Here is a 15,084-nt window from a genome sequence, read left to right as displayed (position 1 = left end):
AGTGATAGAAGATTTGAGGTTAGGATCAGATCAGCCATGATCTTATTGAATGGTGGAACAGGCTCGAGGGGCCGATTGGCCTACCCCTGCTCCTATTTCTTATGTTCTTATGTTCTTATGTGGTGGCTGCTATCTTCCCCTGTGAGATCATAAGATACCGCATTGTCTCTAAAATTGACTCTATCGCAGCGGGATCCATAGCTACACCGGTTCCTCTTTCTGGGGCAGGGGCTGCGGCTTGGACCTGGACTCGTGCTGGGGTGGCAGTCTGGGCTTGGGCTGTGGGAGATTTCCCTTTATTATCCTTCCACGGATTTTTACAGTCCTTGCGCCAATGTCCATCCTTCTCACACCTGTAGCAATTGAGCTTGGCTTGAGCAGGGCGATTCCCCTCCTGGCGCCACTCCTTCTTGCTTGGGACTGCGGGTTTTGCCTCATGCACTTTTCCTTTAGAGGGAGGTGCCTCCTGACCTCTACAATCCTTGTATGCCACGGTGAGCTGGCGGAGCACCGTTTCCTCTGTGACACCGGGACCTTGGGGGTCAAACCAAGACCTGGCTTAGGCCTGTATCTGTGGCAAGCTGTTAGCAACCAAGCAACGGAGCCAATGGACCCGCTGTTCGGCGCTCATTGCAACCCATTCAGGCATGCCCGGACAACTGCATCGATACACTGGCCACAGCCTTTCTGCGAAAACCCGCGGGGGTTCTCCAGCTAGCTGCACAGTCCCTTCCACCCATTGGAACGGATTACCGTCGTCCACTCCCATAACTTCCAAGACCTCATCCCTGAGATCCGTATACCCTTTCCGTCCCCTCTTACTCTCGTCTGAGAGGCACTGAAGGATTGTGCTATCCAGGGAGAAGAGCAGCATCTTCGCCTGTTCAAGGTCATCACAATCATTGATGGCGGCTGTCTCCTCTATCTCCCTGAAATGAACTGAGGGATCTCCCTTTACTGTGAGTCTTGGGAGGTGGCTCACCATGGATCTTAGTTGTTGGGCAGCGTAGGGCACCACGCGCTGGTTCAGGTGGAGTCCGTCATCGCCGTTTGCGGTGTTGGGACCGAACCTCTGGTGCCGAGCAGGACACATTGGTGCCGGCTCCGGCTTTACTGCCAGGGGTTGTTCCTACTCCGGTACCATCTCGGCTATCCTTTCTTCCACCACCCCTTTTTCGGGCCAAGCCTCACTATAGCTCGGCGTGGCTGAGGGTATAGTGGCTGGTGCTGCAACTGCTTCGCACAGAATCAGGTGTTTGGATTCCTGCAAAAAGTCAATCTGACTTCCTTTTGGGCTTACGAGGCATACCATGCCTTTTGCCTTAACCTGGGCCGTTCTCAGGTCCTCTATGGTCTTTTGGCAGGGGCCATGGACTGCGCTCTCAAGCCCATGTTCAAGGGATAGCTTGTAAGCTGCCTTGACTTCCACTACTCTCTCCTCCTGCGCTCTTAGCTGCTGTGCAAGGCGAGCGTTTTTCTCCCGTATTCTCGCCTCATGGATCTTTGCCTCAGTAACCTGGCATTCCAGATACTCTATTCTAGCCTGATGTTGGCTGGCTACAACTTGGCGTTCTTCATTCAGTGCGTGAAGTGCTGTGATGAGTTATTCCCCACCCATGGCCTTTTCCTCTATCTCTGCTGCCTGGGTAGTGATCTTGGCTGCCTGTGCTGCAACGACCCGGTCCAAAATCTGGACCTGTTTCTTGTAGCACATCAGCCACACTGCCTTTTCCACTGACTTCTTATGCTCTTTGCTCTCTGTCCACCTGATGGCTGCATCCACCGGACGCCCATCCAGTAAGAGATCGGAAATCCACTGCTTAGTGAGATTTACCTTACCAAAGATATAATCTGCTATCCTCTCATCCATTGCATTTTGACCATTCACACTTGGGTCTAATACATTGCAATCCTTCTGCCAGTGTCCTGCCGCAGTCGCCATTTTTTGTAAGGGGTTTTCTCTCCGAGGTCGCAGAGGTTTCTCTCGCCAGAGGCCTCTCTCTCTCTTTTGCACAGTAAAACCTTGAGTGGTTCGACCCACTCGTCCCTTAGATTCTAGACACTGGACTTAGGTGCAGGAACTACAATGCAGAGAATACTCTGATAGACCAAGTTTAATGAATCAAAATGGAATTTTATTGCATATGGAAAAACAAATCAAATGCAAGCAAATGAGAGGGTACATGGGAGGGAAAAACAAATCATAACAATACATTACTGACTAAAATAGATACAGGCATATTATAATTTCCAATTATGAAGGGCCAGAAACATGTTCACCAATCCAGTTGGAACAGTATAGAGTTTTGAAACAGGTCTGCGTTTTGATCCCCTCAGGCGTCCTGTTTCCTCGTGGTCAGTGGAGCCACAGCGGCCTGCGCCACACCTCTCTCTCTTTCTCTCGAGGTGAAGGTCATGGACAGGCTGGACACTGACGGGACTGGATGTTGGCGGAGATCATCTGCTTGACCACGGTTGGAAGCCCCTAGCCGGCTTTCATAAAGGTTTCTTCAGTAGTTTTACTACCCTCCCATTTCGTCAACAACCCGGGGTTGGTCGATGATCTCCCGATGTTTTACCCCGGGGCGGGACGCCGGCTCGAACCGTCTTCTTCTCTGAACTCTAGCTGCTATCAAAGGTGATGGCTATTACCGAAGATCTCACGAAGATGATGAAGAATGGAACCTCTCTCCCCAATATCTAAGATGAAGCTACTCCTCTCGCTACCCCCGGTGTCTCCAATTATACTTCTCAGAAGAAGCCTCTATCTCCCGCCAAATCAAGGTTAGTCTTTGTTTAACTTTTGACGGGCTTATGGCACAGTGGGGTAGTTATTATATTTAAACTGCTTTCGGGATGGCCGGTGATGGCCATCTCTGGTCTGGAATGAGCTGGTAATGTTTTTAATGTCTTCTTGATGTCTTTAACGGGTCCTTGATGCGTTCTTTATGAATATGGAACTGTTCCCCTTTGTCTGGGTAAACATTTAGATGGCCTTTATCTACAGGCCGATCTGACTGGATCTGCATCCAATCTTTATGTATGTGTGGGTATCTGGTTTCGTTCTCTCAGCAACGGTTTCCAGAACTTTCTGTGAGTTGAATCCACAATGGCTGTCTGGGGACTGCAGGAACCATTTTAAAGTGTCCCAATAAGCTGGTCGCGGGGTCTGGCGGCCATTTTGTGTGCCCCTTTTTCTGGGCTTCTTTTAAAACAGTCTTTTAAAATCAAGGCCTCTTCTGCCAGAGGACCCTTATAGTACAATATTCATTTTGCGAATTCTACAGAGCTGTGGAACAGAACCAAGTCGCATATCGGGCACCCAGCATCATGCAGTCCCAGCGAAGGGGCAGCACTCTCTCAAATGCTGAGTAAAACTCCAACCACTCAGCCCCCACTGTATTCGCATCTGAGAGTTTTGTTATTTTCCACACTAGATATTCTGTGGCATATCAATGAGTGTCATCAAACCAGGTGCAGTTTAACAGCGTAGCCTTGTGTCTGCTAGGCTGAGAATCCCAAAACTCACTTTTCTTTTATTTTAACGAAAAGTTTCCCCTGATTTTAAGGATCAATGCTTTGTACTTTGTGACAAAAGTACAGCTTTCAGCCTGTCTCAAATAAGAAAAATATCTTCACGTGATGTTTTTCAATCTTCAAACAATTAATGTTAAGATGGGAGGCTGACTTTTTCTAATCATCCTCAAAATGGAGACTGGGGAACAGTTTTCTGCGAGGTTGTGGAGAAGATTCTTTGATCTGAAGCAAAGCTTGATTCTCAGTCACCATTAAACTGATGCCCCATCTGCTCTCTCATTTGGATGTAAAAGATCCTATGGCACTTTTTCAAAGAAGAGCAGGGGAGTTCTCCCCGCTGTCCTGGCCGATATTTATCCCTCAACCAACAGATTATCTGCTCATTATCACATTGCTGTTTGTGGGATCTTGCTGTGTGCAAATTGGCTGCCGCATTTCCTACAATACAACGGTGACTACACTTCAAAAAGTACTTCACAGGCTGCAATGTGCTTTGGGATGTCCTGAGGTCATGAAAGGTGCCATATAGATTCATGTCTTTCTGTTTACCATAAGCAGCTGAACTGAAGGAGCTTTGTCCTCAGGATGTATGCTTTGTAAAAGTGCCACCTCATTGCTGCTCTTGCCACTGAATCAATGGCTTCCTTGCTCAGGCTGTCATTAAATCAGCAGTTGGGACCCAATGATGCCATCGGACCCCAAGCTGCATATGCCAATGAGGACTCCGCCGGCACTGGGAGGGCGGCTTAGCTGCCCAGCCGGAGGCCTGGGATCTGACATCAGGATTCGGCAGCTCCAGGCCATGTAAGTAACCCTGTACAAAAAGAAAATACTGCAGATGCTATAAAACTGAAATAAAAACAGAAAATGCTGGAGATACTCAGCAGGTCAGGCAGCATCTGTGAAGAGAGAAACAGAGTTAACGGGGTCAATTTTAACTTAGGTGCGGGGAATTGTCGGGTTCCCCGAATTTGGTGTTTCCCACGAATCTAAATGGGTGTGTGAGATTGATGCAATTTTTACTCAATTGGCCAATTGATTTCCACGTGTGGGAACCCTTAACAAATGAGTATTTCCAGTCAGAAAGTCACATAATATGACGTCATTATTGCTGCTGCATTTAGGGTCTGCAACAAACCTTGCTTCTTCTGCAGGCTGCCAACCTTTTGACATTTGCTGATACACTGAGCTGGAAGCAGAATGGCAAGAGAAAGACCGAGGTCTGCACCCCGTTTTGACGATGTTGCCCTGCAGGCTTTACTGGAGGGAGCAAGAGCTCACAAGGAGGTGCTCTTCCCTTCATCAGGGAGGAAGATGCCTCCCCAGTAGACAAAGGCTGCAAGTGGCAGAGGAGGTCAACTCCTTATCGGCTACCCGCAGAACCTGGATACAGTGCAGGAAGAGATTTCATGACCTTCAGCACACTGGAAAAGTGAGTATGAAGTTCCCATCACTCTCAATCTGATCTCCATTGCCTCTCCTCACCAGCACTCAGCTTTAGCAATCTCTTCCTTCATATCCCACTTGACACTAACATCCATGCAACCGTACCCATTCCCTCTCTCTCTATGCTCACATTCACCTAACTATTTGACTATGCAGCCGTCACACTCCCTATCACTCTGATTCTATGAAAACAACTGACAACACACAGGGAGGGCCCTTGATCTTGCCACCTCACTCCATCTTTGTCTCCTTCTAAGCATCTATGCTATGGATTCTCTACACTCACGCCTTCATTCTCACTCAAACTCCACTTGTCTCCCTCATTGCAGGAAAAGAGAGCTCACAGTAAAAGAGAACGAGCAAGGACAGGAGGAGCGCCACCATCAGTAGCCCACCTCACCCCAGGAGGCGGTCCTCAAGGTCGTAGGACTGGAGGATGAGGTGCAAATGGGGGATGGACAGACGGGTGCATCACAGCATGCTGGTGACAGAATAGTTTTCCATCTCTCTCATTGACATTGCATAAGTCACTGATAATGATTCTGAAGCTATAACAGATGGATCTATGATCATCTGCAATATGCAATGTGCATGTTAGCTTGACCTCACATCTCTAATTCTTTCCTTTACTCCCCCAGAGGACCATCGAGAGCCCCCGTCCCCACTGTCCAGGAGTAAGAGCCTGAGCTTCCAGACTCCTCAGAGGAATCTGCAACCTCTGAGGGCGCAGCATCAGCAGAATTCAGCACACCCAGCACCAGCGCAGACACTCACACCTCGGTGGGACCTTCGGGACATAGAGTGGTGTTGTCATCTGGTGTATCACAGCTCACAAGTGACCATTTGCAGATTGTGGAGACAGGGACAGCAGTGGAGCGCACTAGTCGGAGGGCGCAGGACACTGCCAGCTGAGCTTAGCTGCATGTTGACCCTCTGCCTCTGGGTCCATCCATAAGATCAGCGGGGCTGGAACTCCAGGAACAGATGCAGGAGTCTCGGGCAGGTTTTGTCTCCAGGGTCGATGTGAGTGTGGAGCGAATTGAGGAGTCCATAGCGAACATGAGCAGAGCCTTTGTGGAGTCATTGGCACATTAACGCATCACCATGGAAAGGATGGCAACCTCCATGGAGGAGATAAGTCGGCAGAGTGCAGAAAACATGGTGAGTGTTCATAATAGAATGGCATCTCTTGAGGAGTGATGGGCATCTTTTGAACAGAGAAACCAGACCTTCATGGAAGTCCTTCTGAGTAAGACTGCCAGTGCAGATACAGGTCCCCATGGCCCCCTGATGTGCAGCAAGGTGCTCTCAAGCCACTTCCAAGCGCTGGCCCCTTCTGGCCTGAGCAGCTTCAGGTGGGTGAGCAGCAGCCTGGCACTTCTGTTGCTGCTGCTGTTGTACCTGGTTCTGCTGGTGCCGCGGCTGGTGTTCGAGTTCATCTAATGCCCAGAAGGGAAGGAAAAAAATGGCTCCCATGCTTCTGGTATATGCCTCCATTGAGGAAGCGCTGAGTGAAGGTGGCGAGCGGTGTTTCCCAGGAGGTCACACTGGAGATCTGTGTAAGGCTCCAACCTTCTACAGGTGTGGTTAAGCCTGGTAAAAGTTGCCCCAGGCCTGAAACAACTAAGTCCTGCCACCTACAAATGATGACTGATCAAATCTCCTCTTTAATGGTTGACCTGCAGCTGATAGTCAGCAAGCCAATAGTGCTCACGCCAGGTTTCACGGGCGTGATCCCCACCAGGCGTGTTTTACATGGGAAAAGGGTTAAAAATGCAAGGGCCTGTTAAAATGGGATTATAAAGGCCAATTATTGCTGATTAAGGGCCTTAAAGACCAGTCCCGCCTGTTGGAGGTGGGACTGATTCGGGACCATCAGACATGCCTGGATTAAAATGGCTCGGGGTCGGGAACCAGGCCGGGGGGGCAGTCCCGACCCCCAGTTTTTGCGATTTTAATCCCCCACATACCTCAAAGCCCGCCTCACGGCTGAGTTAAAATCGACCCCAGCATTTCATGTCAAAGACCTTTCGTCAGAACTGGAAAAAAGCAGGAAATGGAACAGATTTCTAAGCAAGTGTAGGGGCTGGGAAAGGGGAGCGGGGATGAAAGAACAAATGCGAAGGTCTGTGATAGGATAGAAGGCAGGAGAGTTTAAGAGACATTAAGAGATATTCAAGGCAAAAGGAGATGGTAATCGGACAGAAGAAACAAAGGATGGCTCTAGATGAAGTGTAAATTGCGCTGGCAGGATGAAAGACAGCTGCCATGTGGGAGAGAAGAAAAGAAGACACAAACAAAAGGTGTGGATATAGGGGCTGAGGTTATGATCTGAAATTGTTGAACTCAATGTTGAGTCCAGAAGGCTGTAAAGTGCCTAATCGAAAGATGAGGTGCTGTGCCTTGAACTTATGCTGAGCTTCAGTGGAACAATGCGAGAGGCCAAGGACGATAGGCTGTCTTCTATCCTATCACAGACTTTCCCTTTTGTTCTTTCATCCTGTGATATCCGAGTGGTAAGGTCAGAAACTGAGATAAGCCAGACTTCAGGAACCAAAACTCAACTATTTAATTATACATATGTAGCAGAGAACATAGCTCTTTCAGGCTGCCGGCCGCATACACAATTCTTACTGTGCAATCAGCAAGATGGAGGATCAACCTCTGAGTCATACCCAGAATGCAATGCCACTACCTTAATAAGTGGTATGCCAGGACATCACCTTAATACTGGTAAATATGATCCCTTAACATTTGTCTCTATCTGGTGGATAGCTTAAGCATTACATCCCAGATTGCTATATCCCCCCCTCTTATGTTTACAATAATTTCTTAACAACATTCTTAAAAAGTCCATAAGGAAACTCCTTTAACGATAGTCCATACTGAACGAATCTAGCAGGTCGTGCTCAATCTCTCTGGCGGCTTGTGAGTCCTTGGTGAACGTCTTACAGTCAAGTCCCTGCTTGGTTGTGGTAGAGCCACCGGCTGCTCCTGAGCAGTACTCAGAGTATCTGACTCTGCTACGATGGTTTCCTCTTGACGAAGGGGTCCAGGTGGAACTGGCTCTGTTCGTGGTGTTGGTACCAACAATGCACTTGGATAACTGGGGACCAACTTGTCCTCCAACATTTCCTCTGGAACCTCCAGTTCGATTTCCCTTTCACAGAATCACAGAATCACAGAAACCCCACAGTGCAGATAGAGGCCATTTCGGCCCATCGAGCCTGCACCGACACATATCCCACCCGATCCCGGTAACCCTTACACCAACACATATCCCACCCTATCCCCGTAACCCAACGTATTTAATCCCCCTAACACTAAGGGTCAATTTTATCATAGCCAATCAACCTAACCCGCACATCTTTGGACTGTGGGAGGAAACCGGAGCACCCGGAGAAAACCCACGCAAACACGGGGAGGATGTGCAAACTCCACACAGACAGTCACCCGAGGCCGGATTCGAACCCGGGTCCCTGGCGCTGTGAGGCAACAGTGCTAACCACTATGCCACCGTGCTGCCCTTTGTCTGGTCAGTATCTGATCCACATGTCTGCGTACTACCTGACCAGTTCCCACCATGACCGCATATGAAACTGGACCGGTCATTGAGTCTATGATACCAGGAATCCAGGTTGGACCATAACTGAAATTCCTGGTAAGGACCGCATCTCCTTTTGTTTGATTTGTCGGTTTTCCACCTTCCTTTTTAGATCTGGGTGAACAAGGTCAAGAGTGGAGCGTAGTCGACGTCCTAACAACAACTCAGCAGGAGAGAGTCCTGTGGTAGATTGAGGTGTTATTCTGTAGCTAAACAGAACTCGTGACACTTTTGCTGCCAAACTCCCTTCCGCACCTTTTTTCATCATCTCCTTAAATGTTTGTACGGCTCTCTCCGCAAGTCCATTTGAAGATGGATGATATGGAGCTGGAGTCACGTGCACTATGCCATTGTTTCTCATGAACTCTTTTGTTTCTGTACTCACAAAACAAGCGGCATTGTCACTTACTATGATTTCCGGTATCCCTTGATTACTAAAACTCCTACGCAGGCAGTCTATAGTAACAGTAGATGAAGCAGAATTTACAGGATACACATCCATCCATTTGGAATGTGCATCAATGATTATGAGGAACATCTTTCCCATAAATGGACCAGCATAATCTACATCTAATCTTCTCCATGGTTTATCCGGCCACTCCCAGGGGTGGAGAGGAGCCACTGCTGGTGCCTTCCTGTGTACTTGACAAGTGCTGCATGTCTTGACAAGATTTTCTATCTCCTCATCTAGCTGTGGCCACCACAAGTAACTCCTTGCCCATGCTTTCATACGCAAAACACCAGGATGACACTGATGTAGTTGCACTAGGATAGACTGTCGTGCTGGCTGTGGAATAATCACTCGAGCTCCCCACAACACGCAACCATCCTGCACACTCAGCTCTGTTTTCCTGACACTGTAAGGTGTGAAATCAGTCCCTTCCGGATGTTGTGGCCAACCCCTCATTACATATTCTCGGACTCTAGACAGTGTTGGATCTTTACCAGTCCAAGTCTTTACTTGTTCTGCAGTCACAATTGCCGTGTCCATGTCCTCCAACATCAAAACTCTGTCCTCTGGAGCTGCATGGATAGGTGTACCTGGCAGTGGATGATGGCTCAAGGCATCTGCATTCCCATGGTACTTGCCCGCCTTGTAAACGATGACATACTCATATGCCCTTAACGTCACTGCCCACCTCTGGATCCGGGGTGACACCATCTGTGGTATTGCCTTCATTTCATTAAAAAGAGACAGAAGAGGTTTATGATCGGTGCATATGGTGAATTTCCTGCCATATATGTACTTGTGAAACCTCTGTAACCCAAACATTACTGCTTATCCCTCTTTATCTAACTGGGAATAGCTTTTTTCCGCGGGGGTCAGAGTTCAAGACATAACCCCTATCGGTCTTTCTGTTCCATCTTCCAAGCTGTGTGAAAAAACTGCCCCCACCCCATAAGGTGAAACGTCACAAGAGAGAATGATGGCTTTCTCTGCATTGTAGTGAACCAACACATCCGAGGACATCATCAGTTTCTTGGACTGTTCAAATGAAACCCTCTGTTCCTCTTTCCACTGCCACTGTGTCTCCTTGCACAGTAGTTTGTGAAGAGGTGCTAACAAAGTTGACAAGTTTGGTAAAAACCTGTTATAATAGTTTAGCAGTCCCAGGTTAGCTTTTAACTCAGTCACATTTGTAGGAGCTGGGACCTCCTGCAGTGCTTGTACCTTCTCCTTAATTGGATGGAGCCCTGTGGCATCCACTCTGTGTCCCAGGAACACGGCCTCATTCCCCAGGAAAGTGCACTTACTCCTCTTGAGCCGTAACCCAGCCTTATCCAATATTTGTAGTACCTCTCTCAGAGTGCTCAGATGCTCCTGGTTGGTTCTTCCCATCACCAGAATATCATCCAGATAGATTGAAACATGTGGAATCCCTTGCAGTACACCCTCGATAGTTCTCTGGAAAATAGCTGGCATAGATGAGACACCGAATGTCAAGTGGTTATAGGTAAACAAACCCTTGTGTGTATTTATGGTTACATACTTCTTGGATTCCTCATCTAGTGTAATCTGCAAGTATGCATGACTCATATCCAGATTTGTGAATTTCTTCCCTCCAGCCAGGTTTGCAAAAAGATCCTCTGTTTTATGAATAGGATACTGTTCAAATTTAGACACCCTATTTACTGTCAATTTATAATCTCCTCAGATTTTTACCGAATTGTCCGGTTTTAAAACAGGTACAATGGGAGCTGCCCATTCTGAACATTTCATGGGTTCCAGAATGTTCGCTCTCAAAAGACGGTCAAGCTCAACCTCTACCTTTGATTTCATGGCATACGGCACAGGTCGTTGTTTAAAAAACCTTGGCAGTGCCTCCTTGTCGACATAAATCTTAGCTGGGGGGCCATTAAATGTTCCAAGTTCTTCCTTCAACATGTTCTGATGTTCAATCAACACATCTTGCAAAGACAATTGTTTGCCTTCCTCTAGTTGATTTATTGCTCCCCAATCTAATTTAATTTCTTGTATTCAGCCCCGACCTAACAAGTTTGGTCCAGAACCCGATACTACAACTACAGGTAGCTGTTCCACGGTGTCCCTGTGTTTCACAGTTACAGTAGCTGTACCCAATGTCGCCACTCATTCCCCGGTATATGTTTTAAGCTGCATAGAGCAAGACTTCAACTCTGGAACTTTCGTACGGTTCCACAATTTTGAGTACTCCTCCCTGTTCATTATGGTAACACCACATCCGGTATCCACCTTAAAGTTCACCTTAGAGTCATTTACTATCAGTTGCAAAGTGATAGGATCCACTTTTGGAATGTCCTCTACCATACTATGCAATATGAACATGTCATCTTCTTTCTCAGCTTCCCCACTGATGTAATGTGCTGCCTGTTTTTTCACTTCTCTTACTAGGTTTTGCTTTTCTCCCCCTTTAGGTTTGTATACCTCCAGGGTAGCTTTTGCTCGGCATGCACATTTTATATGTCCTTTTTTCCCACACTTGTGGCACTTTTCCTCCAGAAACCTGCATTCCCTCGTCAGGTGATCTCCATTGCATCTATAACATGCCTTTACATACTCACGTTGTGGTTTCTGACTCATATTTAACTTGTGCACAACCGAACATCCAACTTGCTGTGTCGTAGCCCAGTCTGAACCTTGTATTTCTTTTACATCTCGGTTAGCTGTCTCTATGGCTTGAGCAAGTTGCAACGCTTTGTCATACGTAAGCCCAGTCTCGGACAATAATCTCCTCTGTATTCGAGCATCCATTATCCCGCAAACCAGCCTATCTCTCAGCATGCCTTTCAAACTGTTCCCGTAATTGCAATCGTGTGCCAGTTTTCTCAACACTGCTACATAATCCAATACAGTCTCTCCCAGTTTTCTGTTCCGTGAATTAAATTTGAAACGCTGTACAATCTCACTCGGTCTGGGATTGAAATGATCCTTCAGCAAGTCCACTAAGTTAGCAAATGGTACGTCTCCAGGCTTTTCAGGACTGCATAAGTTTCGCAGCAAACTATACGTCTGACTTCCCACGGAAGTGAGCAAAATAGTTCTCCTTTTCCTGACATCAACTATATCATTTGCTACAAAGAAATGCTCCAGCAACTCACAGTATTCATTCCAGGTCTGCTTCTGAACATCAAAAGCAGAGAGCTGTCCTACCATAGCAGCCATGATTCCTTGATTCAGTGCTTTTCTTTTCTTTTTCCTTCTTCAAGATGAGATCTATTCATCCTCGTTGCCAAATGTGATATCCGAGTGGTAAGGTCAGAAACTGAGATAAGCCAGACTTCAGGAACCAAAACTCAACTGTTTAATTATACATATGTAGCAGAGAACATAGCTCTTACAGGCTGCCGGCTGCATACACAATTCTTACTGTGCGATCACCAAGATGGAGGATCAACCTCTGAGTCACACCCAGAATGCAATGCCACTACCTTAATAAGGGGTGTGCCAGGACATCACCTTAATACTGGTAAATATGATCCCTTAATATTTGTCTCCATCTGGTGGATAACTTAAGCATTACATCCCAGATTACTATAATCCCCTCCCTCCTTTCCCAGCCCCTACACTTGCCTAGATAATCTGTTCCATTTCCTGCTTTTTTCCAGTTCTGACAAAAGATCATCGACCTGAAACGTTAACTCTGTTGCTCTCTTCACAGGTGCTGCCTGACCTGCTGAGTATCTCCAGAATTTTCTGTTTTTATTTTAAGTAACCCTGTGCTTTTTAACTGCCCACCCACCTGGGGTTTCCTCCAGGTGGGTAGTGTTAAAATGGCCCCTGTAGTTTTAGTGCCCAGGAGGGATCAAAGAAAGATCACCCTGTGGCAGAACCATTGAATGACTCTGGCTAACTGTATATAATTCTCTTTAACGAGATTCTAACACCAGCCTAAACCTGTACCACTGTGTTAGGCATTACTGTGTTTTGTATATAGAGTTTGCATGTACGGGGCATTGCCCCTTTAAAAGCGTGGGAAAACGCGGGCAAACGCGATGACGTCACGTCGCAAACCACGGGACTGCCCAGTCAGTCCTCGTGGCATCTCTGTTGAGTAAAGACCTGTTTAATCATTCTCTGGTGTCGATCTCAGTTATTTCATAGGAATTCGTTAATTCCTACATTGGTGACCCCATTTTTGTGAACATTTTCACAAAAGAAGAGCACAGCATGGAAGCGAATGCCATTTCCCTAAAGCTACCGCAGTTCTGGGAGCAGCAAGTGCCCTCGTGGTTTATTCAGGTCGAGGCCCAGTTCACCCTGAGGAACATCGATGCGGATCAGACCAAGTATCTTTATGTGGTCTCTGCACTCGACAGCTCTACCGCCTCTCGGATCGTCAGCCTCCTCGAAAACCCCCCAACGGAGCGCAAGTATGAAACCCTCAAGGCGCGGTTACTGCAGGTTTTCGGGCTCACAAAATCGGAGCGCGCCCGTCGATTACTCGCTATGCCCGGGCTCGGGGACTCGAAGCCTTCAGAGTTGATGAGCCAAATGCTCACACTCCTGGGCTCAGAACGGGAATGTTTCCTCAGCCAACTGCCTGAACAGGTACAAGATGCCCTGGCCAGATCTGAAGTTGAAGACTGCGCAACACTCGCTGCGGAGGCTGACAAAATTTTCTCTGTAATTCGGCAGTACTGCACTGCCACGAGGCACCCATCCCCTGCAGACACCGCCCCAGCTCGTCCGCCTGCTGAGCTGTGTTTCTACCACGCGCATTTCGGCATGAAAGCGAAGCATTGCCGCCCTCCCTGCAGTTTGCCCCCCCTCAAAAAACAACGACTGACACTGCGACCACCAAGGAACAGGTCTAACGGGCGCCCCATTGCCACGATGGCAATTGGCAACGTGGGAAAATTGCTCTTCATCACCGATACTCTCTCCGGTCATCGTTATCTGTGCGACACCAGAGCGCAGTGCAGCATTTTACCCGCGTCCGCCCTCGATGTGCAGATGGGGAATCGTGGTCCCGCCCTTGATGCGGCCAATGGCGGAACAATTCGGACCTTCGGCAGAAGGCGAGTGGCGTTGTGCCTCGGGGGGCAACGTTTTCACTGGGAGTTTGTTACGGCCAAAGTTTCCCAGCATCTCCTCAGCGTGGATTTCCTGTGCGCCAATAGCCTCCTGGTCGATGTTAGGAACCGGCGGCTGATCAACGCAGCAACTTTTAAACCTCTTCCATGTTACCGCAGTAACACTACGTCGCGCACCATCTCCTGTGCATTCCCGACTCCTGATGAGTGCGCTCGCCTGTTCAGCGAATTCCCTGACCTGACAAGACCCACATTCTTCTCCACAGCCATGAAACATGGTGTGGAACATCACATCACCACCAACGGCCCCCGGTCTACGCGCGGGCCCGGCGCCTAGAACCTGGCAAGCTGGTGGTCGCAAAGGCGGAGTTTGCAACCATGGAACGGTTAGGGATTATTCACCGGTCGAATAGTCCCTGGTCTTCACCCCTCCATATCGTCCCGAAGCCTGGTGGTGGATGGCGGCAATGCGGCGACTATCGACGACTAAACGACGCCACCACTCCTGATCGGTACCCGATCCCCCGTATCCAGGATTTCTCTGCCCATTTGGCAGGGAATACCATGTTCTCTAAAGTCGACCTCATCCGGGGCTACCACCAGGTCCCAGTTCATCCACAAGACGTCCAGAAAACCTCAGTCATCACCCCATTCGGCCTCTTCGAGTTTTTACGGATGCCGTTTGGGTTGAAGAACTCCGCCCAGGCTTTCCAACGCCTGATGGACTCTGTGCTGCGGGGCCTCAAGTTCCTCTTCGTCTACCTGGACGATATTCTAATTGCCAGTCCTACTAAGGAAGAACATACCTGTCACCTACGCACCCTTTTTCGACGCCTCAGCCAACACGGCCTGATTATCAACCCGGCCAAGTGTCAGTTTGGCCTGCACCAAATTGACTTCCTGGGGCAGCGCATCACCTCAGAGGGAGCGGTTCCTTTACCTTCGAAGGTATTGGCGGTGGCATCCTTTCCACGCCCGCAGAA

This window comes from Somniosus microcephalus, chromosome 6 (assembly GCF_052327205.1).
Source record: "Somniosus microcephalus isolate GS21.2 chromosome 6, FLI_Smic_1.0, whole genome shotgun sequence".
Lineage (NCBI taxonomy): Eukaryota > Metazoa > Chordata > Chondrichthyes > Squaliformes > Somniosidae > Somniosus > Somniosus microcephalus.
The sequence above is the reverse complement of the archived record's forward strand: the minus strand, read 5'-3'. Positions refer to the sequence as shown.